The sequence below is a fragment of the Bos indicus x Bos taurus genome, chromosome 11 (genome assembly GCF_003369695.1).
Source record: "Bos indicus x Bos taurus breed Angus x Brahman F1 hybrid chromosome 11, Bos_hybrid_MaternalHap_v2.0, whole genome shotgun sequence".
NCBI classification, from domain to species: Eukaryota; Metazoa; Chordata; class Mammalia; order Artiodactyla; family Bovidae; genus Bos; species Bos indicus x Bos taurus.
The window spans coordinates 46,844,611-46,859,092 of NC_040086.1; the positions used below are offsets into that span (position 1 = coordinate 46,844,611).

The 14,482-nt window shown below is 44.1% G+C and overlaps 1 long non-coding RNA gene across 1 annotated transcript; it reads right to left on the reverse strand.

Annotated features, from left to right (window-relative positions):
• Positions 1-2,781: 2,781 nt before the first annotated feature.
• On the reverse strand, positions 2,782-11,754 carry LOC113900743. Its single transcript, XR_003513238.1, has 3 exons — positions 11,400-11,754; positions 11,170-11,238; positions 2,782-3,598 (listed from the first exon to the last, which is right to left on the reverse strand). It is a non-coding gene; the product is annotated as an uncharacterized LOC113900743 (long non-coding RNA).
• Positions 11,755-14,482: the final 2,728 nt, after the last annotated feature.

Genomic DNA, 14,482 nt, shown 5'->3' on the forward strand with positions numbered 1-14,482 from the left:
CAGGCATCACGTGTTTGGCAGGATTAAGGGGTGCTCTGAATACATGTCTATTGTTACCTATGACTTTCTTCACAAGATAAGTTCCTTAATCCAATGGCCCCTCTTATGGGCAAACCACAGGTTCTGTGAATCTGTAGACCGTAATACTGGCTGAGGCTAGAAGGGCAGGGAAGGGTAAACTCTACACAGATTACAGCTAATCCCAGGAATGATGCATCACAACTCCTCAAGGAGGAAGTGATACGGAAACAAAGTACCACCATGTGGCTGCTGGTGTTGATCCCTAAAGCTGAGAACATTGATAGGTGACAGTTTTGGATCTGTACTGATAAGGGTGGCAGACACAATGGATATGGTGGGGGCGGGGCATGTGGAGGTGGTGTACATAGTGGATGTGGGCTCCTGTTGTTGGATGTTTGCACAGCCTCCATCCATGTCACCTGGACCTCTGTGTTCATGGACATGGAGAGCAAATACTGTGGTAGTTATGTCATGTTCTGGGGCCAGTGACTGAGCTGCCTGAGATGTAAGAACTCATCTGCTCAGAGATGTAAAAACCTTTCAGTGCTTGGTTATTAGGTGTCTGGTCTGTGGTCGCTGCTCTGTAGAACGTTGATTTAAATGAGTTGCAATTACATCATGCCCACTTCCTTGGGTTTATCTACATTCCTTTTCCCCAGACTGCTGATCTCTGATCTGCCAATCTTCTCTTTGATTAACCAGCTACCCTGAAATTGCTGTAAACTCTTATCTTGGGCCACTTCTCTGTCCAGTTTAAGATGATATCTATGTACACTGTTGAAATACCTGCTAGCTTAACATCTTGTTTCACACCTGCCATTAATTGGGCTGTAGCGTGGAAATTATACATCTTTATTCAAACCAACATATGATGTCAACTTAGCCTTGGAGAAAGCCTGGATACTTTTCACTTTGTTTTCCCGTGTGGAATTAGCTGATTCACCACTCCCATAAAGCCCAAATATAAGGTGATAGGGGAACCTGAGATACCTGTCCATTAAGATGAAGTGCGCCTGTTTCATTTGCTTAGATCCAATCCTATAAGAACCACCTCCAGCCTAAGATAGATTGCCACTGAGACCCATCCATACTGAGACTCTGTTGGATCTGAAATTCAAAGGTTTTAACAGGCAGCTCAATCACATAGCTACTTATTGTTTTATAGACTAGTGTATAGAGGTCTCTGACATTCTGGGATCTGATTTTTTATCAATGCTAGTTTTTCTGTTTGTTTTTGATCACAGTATGGTTTTTTACTAGAACCCTAGAAATCTATGATGTGACTATATACCAGCAATTTTCAGACTGTGCACACAGCATCGTTGTCTAACACAGATGCAGCCTCACCACGTGATGTGGTCCAAATGGTGGAGCCAATCACAGTGCTGCCTGAGCCTGATGCAGAGTCCTTTCCTGCCCTGCACCCACGTGATGGAGCAGCACTCGCAGCAGCAGATGGATGGGATGGAGTGATGTACTCATTGAGGTCATGTGTTGTCTCAACACTCCACAGAAGCATCAAAAATACTGTATTTCACTGTTAGTGGCCCCAGGAACAAGATACAGCTTGTTGGTCTCTAAAAGGATAAGCCAGGATGCCTTAGACACGTGAATCCCCAACATAGTAATGTGGCAGGCTCATGAATTTTGGAGACTTACATTTCACCTTGTGGAAGACATATATTTTTGCAAGTCAACCTGAGTCTTAGCAATTTTTTGCTGGTCAGGTCTACTTAGTGTATTGTTCAATAAGGCTTGTGTAGTGGAATTCAGTGTAGAATGTTCAGATCATCAAGGTTTCCTCAGCCCTACACTGTGACAGAGACAAAGACAGTTAACAACACAATGAGACAGTACTGGAGATATGATCAATTTCAGGTGCATCGTAGGTGAATACAAACTATACCAGGGATGTCTTAGATCCTATGTCTTCACTCTGCTGCTTTGCCAATGTATGCAATCAAGTAAGGACAGAACTCTTTCAAGGTATTATGTCACAAACTGCCACTAGATGGCAGACAAACACCACAATAAACACATGTCCTTGGCTAGATGTAGGAAATACTGAGAAAGTTAACAATGATACTGTCCCATTTTCAACATGAAGCCCTCAATGCTTGAACGGGTTCAGGTGTGACCTGGGGAAGAGCTGCAGCTATGCTGAGTGGTGCAGAAACCCTCCGTGTGTCCTGCGCACTGTGGCTATAAGGGTGACGATGGCCCCGCCCCGTTGAGATGGTTGTGTCCTCAGAGCCCATCTCTACCTTCTAAGCAGGATCAATCTCAGGAGACCATATTTCCAGAGCTGCTGATGCTGACCTTGTTGGCTAAAGATTTGAAACTGGACTTCATGGACATCCTCAGGTACAATTTAATCACAACCCACTTGTAAAGATAACTTTGGAATCTGTCCTTCCCATCTAATTTCAATCCACAGTGAAGCTAAGAATGTTGCAGAAACTCTGGTCACAGCCATAGCGGCCTCCCCCTTGTGCTCAATCCCCACTTCTGCCCTGCTGTGCATGGAGCCTGCATGTGCATGGTACATGAGTAAATGTGTGAAGCCTTCCTAAGGCCTAAGCTCTGGACTTTTCTGATCATTTGAACTTAAAATTTTTAAGTTTTGATTCTTTGAACTTGAATCAATATAAATGGGTAGAAAGTTGAAAATAACACATTTCACCCCAAAAACCATCAAATCACAGGAAATATTAAGGAATCATTGTTTAAAATAAATCAGATTTTAAAACTGGATAAACATAACAATTGTAGGCCTCAGATTGTCTAACTCAGCACAGTTCTGACATGAAAGTTCATAATTTCATAAAATTTTCCAAAAGTTTAAATTGAAATCATTAAAACCCCTTAACCTGAAGCATAAATTAAATCTGTAAATAATCTTTGTGATGAAACTTTGAATATTATTTTGTTCAGGAATGGGAGAAGAAAAAAGGATGAGAGAACACACACACACTCAACCCTCACATTCACACACTCAAACACAGTCTCTCAAGAGTTATCTAACAAATAGAATACTGGCGAATTTGGTAACAGAAATGGTCTACATGCTGTATTAACATACATTTCAAAATCCCTTCCATATTCTACATTATAAGATTTTCATCATCTGTAGAGACCTAGTAGTGCTTTCATGGGAATTTTAGAGAACAATTCCTAGGGAATAAAATGTACTAAACTCTACCAAGTAACACTTTTCTGATCTAACAGTGGTCTATGTAACAACTGATCCCCGAGTCCTCAAGGACATAGAAAACACAAAAACCACTGTGAGCAGACTGGCTTCCCGCTGTGTGTTGTAGACACAGCTTCTCTGTCTTTGCAGCCACAACAGGAGGGTTTGGGGACTCCCTCGTCTCATAACACTGATGGCAGAGGTGGTTTCATCTTCATCCATCATTTCCTCCTGCCTGTCCTCTCTGCAGCTCACAGCAACTCCAGAGGATGTGGCCTCGGTCTTCATCCTACTTTGGAGAGCGCTGATCTTCCTGGATTTGGACTGATCCTGGCTTTTGAGTTCATCCTGGTCAAACTCCAACCCCAGGGACATTCTTTCTAACTGGAGAAAGAATTGGTAACTGTTGGTGAGATAACCAGGACTGGCGTCCCTGGATATATGAATGGCTTCCTCAGCTCCTTCCAACTCAACACCCTGCTCTGATCCAGCAGTGGCTCCACCCCCAGGATGGACACCCACCACTTTTGCTGCAACATCCCATCCTGGGCTCCCATCAGGCCTGTGTCCATGCCCTGCCCACACTGTGTGGCTCCAGTCTCGTGTGCAAGGCTTCCATCTTCACCTTCCCAAGGTTGTCTTCCTCCCACTTCTTGAGCCCCATCACCCTGTACCTGCCCTGAGAGCTGCCAGTTCTTAGGACGTGGGGGTGGGGGAAACAGGCAGAGCTGGAAACAAATGGATTCAGAGACATAAAATCAATCATTGGCCGGGAGAGGACCATAGGTCCTCCACCTATGGGATTCTCCAGGCAAGAATACTGGAGTGGGTTGCCATTTCCTTCTCTAAGGATCTTCCCAACCCAGGGATTGAACCCAGGTCTCCCACATTGCAGGCAGAAGTTTTAAGCTCTGAACCACCAGGGAAGCCCCCTTGAAGGCAGTAGCTTGGGTTAAAGGGAAAGAAAGACATGAACAGTCCTTCAAGGAGGTTAGGCCACACAGAGCATGGATGTGTATAAAGGTGTTCAGAGTTAGAACATAGCTGAAAATTGTCAGGTATGGAGGGACTAAGTCCCTGCCTTGGTGGCTTTGGAGGACATGTTGGGACAGAGCAGTCAGTATGGAGGTCACAGTGCTCAGCTGGGATAACAGGAAGCAATGGAGATGCTTGGAATCTGGGCGCTTACTAACCAATTGTGACACACACATTTTACTGCTCTTCTACCTCACTGCCTCTCTGACTGGTGGTGATGACAATTTCTCCCACCAAGAATATCAGGGAATCCAGCAAGAGGAAGCCTCTGTGGCTCCAATAATATCCACTGGTATCAAATAAAAGGAGCCTGTTTAATTCCTTTGAGTGTCGTACCTGATCCAGACCCTGTCTTAGAAGGAGAGAGACCAAGAAAGCATGTCATGGATCCTGAAGAAATCAAAAGAAACCTGTACTCACTGGACAATGGACTGACTGTGTCCTGTGACCCCCAGGGGGAAGTAATTCTCTGAGGCAAGTGTGTGCTGCCTGTGGGACCCAGACCCGGGCACTCCCAGCCCCTGAGCTGTTACTGAGCTCAGCCAACCCTGCAGCCTCGTCCAGCCCTGCCACTCCCTGCTGATTTACATGTTTTCAGAGCACAGCCCACTGCCCTGGACACTTCCTCATAGTCTGGTCACAGCCTGGGCAGGAGTCCGCGTCCTGGTCAGAATGCACAGTGAACATGAGGGCCCCCAGGCAGCTCCTCGGTCTCCTGCTGCTCTGGCTCCCAGGAAAGGAGGGAGAACACTGGGGGTTTGTTCAGTCCAGTGTGGTCAGTACTGCCTGGCCCTTCAGGGAAGTCCTCTTATAACTTAATTAATCCTGTGGAGGTATGTTTTTGTGTTTCCAATCTCATCTGCCAGGTGCGACCTCCAGATGATTCAGTCTCTATCTTCCCTGTCTGCATCTCTAGGAGACAGAGTCTCCATCACTTGTCGGGCCAGTCAAAGCGTTAGAAATAATTTACAGTGGTATCAAGAGAAACCAGGGAAAGCTCCTAAGTTCCTCATCTATGACAGAACCAGTGTGTACACAGGGGTCCCATCCCATTTCAGTGGCAGTGGATCTGGGACAGATTATACCTTCACCACCAGCAGCCTGGAGGCTGATGATTTTGCAACTTATTACTGTAAACAGGATAACAGTAGACCTCCCACAGTATTACACACCCAAACATAAACCAACCAGGAGAGCAGATGGGTGAGGCTGGGCTGCCCTAGCTCCTCTAGGTACCTTCATCTGCTCAGAGCATTTCTCAAATGCAGCCACATGTGCAAGTTACTGATTTATGAAAAATAGTCCTATATAATCTATATGCAGATGCATATGTACCTATTTGCTATATTGATGTTTGGCACATATTATATATCATGAATTCAAGTCCAACAGTGGGTCTGTGACTCCCTTGGACACACATACAGGCATTATAAGCATTTACACAGAATAGACATGTAACTTAAATAAACTGAAAGGAATCTGATTATATTCCATCCTAACATTAGTGTGTAGGACTAAATATAGTACTTGCTCCATCTAGGGGAATTTTCTTTTTATTCCTTGTATCTAAAACTCCCATCAAATTGATATGTTGTCTTTAAAATATTTCTAAGTCTGTAGGAATCCAGAGGGAATGAGTGGAAACAAGTTTTCTAATGTTAAAAGTTAAATATTTGCATCCTGTGAAATTCACATTCATGGTGTGTTGACAATGATCCCTTGAATTCCAAGTAGATTTTTGTTTCATTTGAGGCACAATCTTATTGATAACTTCATCCAACAGGTCATAGAATTTGTGATTTATGGAGATAATGACAAGTAAGAAACCTACCCGTAAAGAAACACAATAGAACCAAAGATGTTTCCTCTTTTATTTATACACTCGATCTTAGCCAAAAGGCCAAGAGGCGATTCCTCTTTATATTTATAATATAATAAAATATTTGGTGCTATTACCTGGAATAATAGATTTCTAAACATTCTAATAAACAGCTTCAGACTTCACATAAGGCTGTAAGGATTCCAGAATAGACAGCCAATCTATGGGGGGAAAGTATTCCTAATTGACTAGGATAAGTATTCCTAGTGAGAGCATTTATTTTTTATTCATGTATTTATTTTTAATATCTGACTCTTATTCTCTGATTGATCAGGCCTTGCTCTAGAAGGATAAATATGCAAATTTCTGGAAGCACTGAAAGATGGGACAGCTAGTACTTCAAAGTGCATTTGGACTTTGGGGATCCCTGGCTTCTGGCCAAAAGTGACTAAGTACATGAGTTCACTCCTGTGAGGCCAATGCTTCCTTAAAGCAGAAAATCATTGTTCTCACTTACCTATGCAGCTGTGTATTTTTATTGTAAGATAAGGAAGGGCCACTAAATACTTCATTCATCCCTTGTGTCTTTTCTATTCTGAACTTTCCATTTGTGTTAACCGGAGAGGAAAAGAAGTATTTACTGAGAATTTAGTTGGTTCGGATATCAGTGTATGTGATTTAATTTGATGTTTTCTTTTCGAGTGTCTTAAATATCTTTTTCAAAATTATAGGAATCACTTTTGACTTTAAGTGTGAAGTGTTAGTTGCTCAGTCGTGTCTGACTCTCTGCGACCCCATGGACTGAAAGCCCACCAGGTTCCTCTGCCCATTCTTCACCAGGCAAGAATACTGGAGTGGGTTCCATTTCCTTCTCCAGCAGAAGATGTAGGCTCAGGGATCAAACCCACATCTCCTACATCTCCACATTGGTTTCTTTAGTACTAGTGCCACCTGAAAGCCTCTTTTCCTTGGTTTATTGATCCTTACTGAAGGAAAACAAGAGTAACTATGCTAAAGCATAGTTAAAGAATAGCAAGAGGAGATAAGAAAGCCTTCCTCAGCGATCAATGCAAAGAAATAGAGGAAAACAACAGAATGGGAAAGACTAGAGATCTCTTCAAGAAAATTAGAGATACCAAGGGAACATTTCATGCAAAGATGGGCTCGATAAAGGACAGAAATGGTAAAAACCTAACAGAAGCAGAAGATATTAACAAGAGGTAGCAAGAATACACAGAAGAACTGTACAAAAAAGATCTTCACTACCCAGATAATCACGATGGTGTGATCACTCACCTAGACCCAGACATCCTGGAATGTGAAGTCAAGTGGGCCTTAGAAAGCATCACTACAAACAAAGCTAGCGGAGGTAATGGAATTCCAGTTGAGCTATTCCAAATCCTGAAAGATGATGCTGTGAAAGTGCTGCACTCAATATGCCAGCAAATTTGGAAAACTCAGCAGTGGCCACAGGACTGGAAAAGGTCAGTTTTCATTCCAATCCCAAAGAAAGGCAATGCCAAAGAATGCTCAAACTACCGCACAATTGCACTCATCTCACACGCTAGTAAAGTAATGCTCAAAATTCTCCAAGCCAGGCTTCAGCAATACATGAACCGTGAACTTCCTGATGTTCAAGCTGGTTTTAGAAAAGGCAGAGGAACCAGAGATCAAATTGCCAACATCCTCTGGATCATGGAAAAAGCAAGAGTGTTCAAAAAAAACATCTATTTCTGCTTTATTGACTATGCCAAAGCCTTTGACTGTGTGGATCACAATAAACTATGGAAAATTCTGAAAGAGATGGGAATACCAGACCACCTGATCTGCCTTTTGAGAAATCTGTATGCAGGTCAGGAAGCAACAGATAGAACTGGACATGGAACAACAGACTGGTTCCAAATAGGAAAAGGAGTACGTCAAGGCTGTATATTGTCACCCTGCTTATTTAACTTCTATGCAGAGTACATCATGAGAAACGCTGGGCTGGAAGAAGCACAAGCTGGAATCAAGATTGCTGGGAGAAATATCATAACCTCAGATATGCAGATGACACCACCCTTATGGCAGAAAGTGAAGAGGAACTCAAAAGCCTCTTGATGAAAGTGAAAGTGGAGAGTGAAAAAGTTGGCTTAAAGCTCAACATTCAGAAAACTAAGATCATGGCATCTGGTCCCATCACTTCATGGGAAATAGATGGGAAAACAGTGGAAACAGTGTCAGACTTTATTTTTGGGGGCTTCAAAATCACTGCAGATGGTGATTGCAGCCATGAAATTAAAAGACACTTACTCCTTGGAAGGAAAGTTATGACCAACCTAGATAGCATATTCAAAAGCAGAGACATTACTTTGCCAACAAAGGTCCGTCTAGTCAAGGCTATGGTTTTTCCAGTGGTCATGTATGGATGTGAGAGTTGGACAGTGAAGAAAGCTGAGAGCCGAAGAATTGATGCTTTTGAACTGTGGTGTTGGAGAAGACTCTTGAGAGTCCTTTGGACTGCAAGGAGATCCAACCAGTCCATTCTGAAGGAGATCAGCCCTGGGATTTCTTTGGAGGGAATGATGCTGAAGCTGAAACTCCAGTACTTTGGCCACCTCATGGAAAGAGTTGACTCACTGGAAAAGACTCTGATGCTGGGAGGGATTGGGGGCAGGAAGAGAAGGGGACGACAGAGGATGAGATGGCTGGATGGCATCACTGACTGGATGGACATGAGTCTGAGTGAACTCCGGGAGTTGGTGATAGACAGGGAGGCCTGGCGTGCTGCAATTCATGGGGTCGCAAAGAGTCAGACACAACTGAATGACCGAACTTAACTGAACTGATGCTAAAGCCTGTTATAAGAATTAAATAAATGAATACATACAAAGTACCGTATGACTAATTAAGTTTATAAATGAAAGTGAAACATGAGTGAAAGTGTTAGTCTCTCATTCGTGTCTGATTCTTTGCAACCCCTTGAACTGTAACCTGCCCGGCCCCTGTCCATGGAGTTCTCCAGGCTCTCACTCAGTAAATACTTGTTATCAATGTCAATTTGCTTCATCTTGTAATTATGTAGATACAATCTTTCCCATCATATTTTTATTTCAGATCATTCCATAGATTGTCATTATCTTCTGAAACTCCCACTTTGTCAAGTGGTGGAATAGCTTATTTCCTACAACCTAAAAAGAAGTATACACATTTGGAAAAAGAAATATATATATTTGTTGTGAGGTTTAGTTGATCAGTCATGTCTGACTGTTTGTGACGTCATGAACTACAGCCTGCTAGGCTCCTCTGTCCAAGGGATTTCCCAGATAAGAATACTAGAGTGGGTTGTCATTCCCTTCTCCAGAGGATCTTCCCCTTAGCAGGGATCGAACCCATGCTTCCTGCACTGACATTGGCAGGTGGAGTCCTTACATAGACATCAAAGGGGCTCCAGGTAAGAAGGAGTTTGATCCCATTTTTAATATTTGTTCATCAACACCTCTCAGTCTATTCTCCTTTTTTCCATTTTGCCTCATATGTGTGCAACTGCCACAGGGAAACTCAAAACTCACAAACCCAGGTCCATACAAGGTCCCTCCACAGCCCTACAAAAGCCCAAACTTCTGCTTCTCTCCATCCATCCTGGCCCCACTTGTGCCCATCTTACTCCACCTGGAATTTCCTTATGTCAGTGATAATCTTTCTCAAAAAATCTAGATGTGGGGACTGTCTGGAAGCTCAAGATAATTCTTAATAATTAATTCTATCTCATTTCCAGAGATTGACAGCATACTGGTAAAGAGAGAATGTACTGAAAAGCTAAGAAATAGTGACGCCTAGGGACCTGAGCCTAATTTAACCCTCTTTGCTGCTGCTGTTGCTGCTAAGTCGCTTCAGTCGTGTCCGACTCTGTGTGACCCCATAGACGGCAGCCCACCAGGCTCCCCCATCCCTGGGATTCTCCAGGCAAGAACACTGGAGTCGGTTGCCATTTCCTTCTCCAATGCATGAAACTGAAAAGTGAAAGTGAAGTCACTCAGTTGTGTCCAACTCTTCGGAACCCCCTGGACTGCAGCCTACCAGGCTCCTCCATCCATGGGATTTTCAAGGCAAGAGTACTGGAGTGGGTTGCCATTGCCTTCTCCATTAACCCTCTTTAATGTCCCTTAAACACATTGCTGTCTCAGTAACAGCTGCTCACAAACCGAACACCTCAAAGAAAGGAGAAGGTGGAGGCCTCAAGTCAAACACAGCTTTCAACAGTACCTCTGACCCTGATTCCCTGGAGGAAACAGCTGCTCAGCTGAGCCCCCAGGGGAGGGGTATGTGTAGGAACGTACAGGGAGGCTATTCCCACCTCCTTCCAGGGCTCCCCATCATTTCCTCCTCCCCCAGCTTGTCCTGCACTGAGAGGAGCAGCTGCTCTGACCCTGATTCCCTGGAGGAAGCAGCTGCTCAGCTGAGCCCACAGGGGAGGGGTGTGTTTAGGAATATAATGTACAGTTCCCGTTGAAGGTTCTGTGCACCGAAGTCACGTGCAGGGTCCCCAGTCTCCACACTGGGCACATTTTTCTCAGCAATAAAATTAGTCTCCAAGGACCACAGAGAAGGTTGGATCCTGATTAGCACAAAGTCTTCAGGTAGAATGGGGGAAGGGCCACACCTGGGAGAGGAAATGAACCAGGAAGAGCAAGGAATCACCAGGCTGAGGGCCAGCCTCAAAGTCATGTCTCCCTGATTGGATGAAAGTGCTAAACACCTAACATTTTGCCAGAATCAAAAGTAAATTATTTATGGTGACAAAAATCATTCCAGAGTCTAAAATCATCTTTAATATTTTTAGGGAAATTATGTCCATTAATTTACATTTACATTAAGTGTATATGCTACAGCCTCACTTTTATTAAAACACTGAGGCATATATTATCAAGGGCAAAAATACTCAGTTTGAGAGAAGGTAATCAACATAGGTGGAATAAAATAGACATTGAGACAGAGCCAAAGGATCTGTAGCTATGAGGGAAATTACTTTTGTATGCTTATCATATTAAGTGATAAGATGCAGAATAGTTTCATGAAGCCACAAACTTTTAGAAATGACCAAGAAGAATTAGATACCTACATTAACAAGAGATTTGACTGATCTTCTTCCAGTGCTTGGTTGCTTTGGGTCCAGTCAGTGGTAGATACTCTGCAAAATGTTAACATCACACCAGGTTATAATTGCATCATGCCCACATCCTTAGGTTTAGCTGCACCTTAAGGATATTTCAGTCATTGTTCAGGTTACATATACTTAAAACTATATAAAATTTTACATGGAACTATATATAGGTTAAAAAAAAAACCTACCTGAATAAGGCACGTTCATTTTTTTCCTTTATAACTACTCTTCCATATTTGTATTCACGCTAAGTTCCCCTCTTCCCCAGTTCCTCCTGGGGCTGCTGTGCTGACTCCGTCCCCTCCCTCTGGTCTGCAGTCGTGGAAAGAGGCATCTCCATCTCCTGCAAGGCCATCCCATCTCATCCATAGAAATGAATACACCTGTCCTCCCTCCTTCCAGAACAAACCACACACTCTCCTCACCCACTGACATAGGGGTCCCCCAGGCTCCTGGGGTCCCATCCTGGCTCAGTGGCCATGGATCTGGGACGGGTTTCACACTCACACTCACCACTGTGGAGACTGGGGACCCTGAATGTGACTTCTGTGCACAGAGCCTTCAATGGGAACTGTACATTACGTTCCTAAACACACCCCTCCCCTGTGGGCTCAGCTGAGCAGCTGCTTCCTCCAGGGAATCAGGGTCAGAGCAGCTGCTCCTCTCAGTGCAGGACAAGCTTGGGGAGGAGGAAATGATGGGGAGCCCTGGAAGGACTCCCAGGGAATAGCCTCAGGTCCCGAGCCCAGGAGTCTCTGTTATGAGCTCCCTGGGGTCTGCACCGCTGGTTGAGATGCTCACAGACAGCTCCATGCTGACTCTCCCTTGGTTCTCAGCATCACTGATCCTAGAGGACTGGTCATCTGCCCTCTAGCCCCAGGAGCACAGGCCTGGCCCACTGTGACTTCACCACTAGACTCAAAGACATTTGTTCATAGACAGGGTCAGGGCCCCAGGGAGGGACTGGTCTGTGGTTCTGAGAAAACTCTTTCCCTCAGTCTCTCTGGTGGAAATTCCAAGTCTGGAGAATCTTAATCATCCTGGTGTATATTCTCTTAAAATCTGGAAATTATCCTCATATTAGAAACAAATACCATGATGAAATTTAAACTTCATGTGGGTATCATGTAGCCACAGCTTCTAAGTTTGTTAACTTAAATCTGCTTCTGAACTTCCTGGCTTTGAATCGTGCTCCTGCCTTCTGTGTGCTCCACCCATCTCAGCTCCTGCTTCTGTCCTAGACTACCATGACCTCAGGTTTCCTTGAAGGTAGACATCTTCTCCCCTAACTCTCAGAATGCCCGTGTCCTTGGCTGGAGTAGTTAGTGATTTTCAAAGTGTAAGAGTGAGGCATCTGTAGAGTGTGACATGGTTTATATTTTTATCCAGATAGTGATATATGTCAACCTTCATGTGTTGTGTACTTAATATATCTGCCCGTTCTTCCTGTATGTTTTTTAATATCACAATTAAATTGAAAAAGAACAAATCCAGAGTTTAAAGCAAATATTTTGAAAAGAACAAAAATCAGCACATATTCAGGGAAGCTCAGCATTCTTAAGTAGAAGTGTAATATGATGTACAGATGTGAGATTTGAATCGTAAAGAAGGCTTAGCGCCAAAGAACTGATGCTTTTGAACTGTGGTTCTGGAGAAGACTCTTGAGAGTCCCTTGGACAGCAAGAAGATGTAACCAGATCAATGCTAAAGGAAATGAACCCTGACTATTCATTGGAAGGACTGATGCTGAAGCTACAATACGTTGGCCACCTGACTGGAAGAGCTGACTCATTGGAAAAGATCTTGATGCTGGGAAAGACTGAGGGCAAGAGGAAAAGGTGGCGACAGATGGTTGGATGGTATCATTGGCTCAATGACATGAGTTTGAGCAAACTCTGGGAGATAGTGAAGGACAGGGAAGCCCAGCTTGCTGCAGTTCATATGGCTGCAAAGAGTCAGACACCATTCAGCAACTGAACTACAACAACATGAATTCAAAAGTTGTAAGAAACTAAAGAGGGAGGGTAAATGCAAAGACACATTTAACTGTGCCATTTACTCTTACAAATTGTGAATTGCATCCATACTGAGATTGAAGGTCTTTCTTCCACACAGAGACGCTTTTTCTCCCTTTGCTCTCACGAGTCTCCGCTCCCCCTGGCTCTATCCATGCTACTGCCCCCACCAGGTGATTTGCATGTGGTTCCCCAGGGAGGACCTTCCCTTGCAAGTCTGAGATACAAGCTCAGCTCTGGTCTTGCTTTGACTTCTCAGGACTCCTCAGTTCAAACTTCTGAACATGAGGTTCCCTGCTCACCTACTGGGGCTCCTCCTGCTCTGGGTCTCAGGCAAGGACGGAGGGGCATGAAAAGGAAGATGGGGGGTGAGCTCTGGGGGCAGCACTGCTCTCCATGTGTCTTTGCCCCCATGTTAGATGCACGCCTCACCCTCTGTTAAGGGCATGTGATATCCAGCAATATGAGAATCAGGATAAATACAGAGGAAACAAGTAGGTGTGCTCTGGCAAACACTGTGAGATACAAAGTGTGGGCAAGTGTGCATGACTCCTAGAAATCTCTTTTTACATTGTGAATCTTGGATTATTTTGAAACTAGAAATTTGGGATATTAATCACAATTAAATAATAATTTAGCCTGAAGTAAACTGGGAAATTCTGAAAATAACTTCTCAATTTTGTCTGAAATCTTGTACTTTTCTCTAATTCTTTTAGGATCCAATGGGGCTATTGTTCTGACAGACTCCACACTCCCTGTCTGTCATCCCCAGAGAGACGGCCTCCATCTCCTGCAGAGCCAGTCAGAGCGTTCAAAATAGATATGGAGACAATCTTTTGCACTGGTATGTGCAGAAGCCCAGCCAGTCTCCACAGCTCCTGATCTACAGAGTTTCTAACCAGGCCTCTGGAGTCTCAGACAGGTTCACCGGCAGTGGGTCAGGGACAGATTTCACCCTCAAAATCAGCAGGGTGGAGGCTGAGGATGCCGGAGTTTATTACTGCCAGCAAAGTAAAGAAACTTCTCCCACAGTGATTCAGCCCCAAACATAAGCCCCCCTCTCCTGGTGGCCCAGCTGCTCACATGTGTTGACTGTGTGGTGAGCAGGCGGGCAGAGTCTCTGAGTCTATGGAGGAGGAAGATGCTGGAGAACCAGGGGAACAGAATGTGTCTGAGGGCTCAGGAAGGTCATGAAGTGTCTTTGTTCAACTTCAGAGAACACAGGTTAAGGCCATGTGGGTTCTTGAGTGACAGCA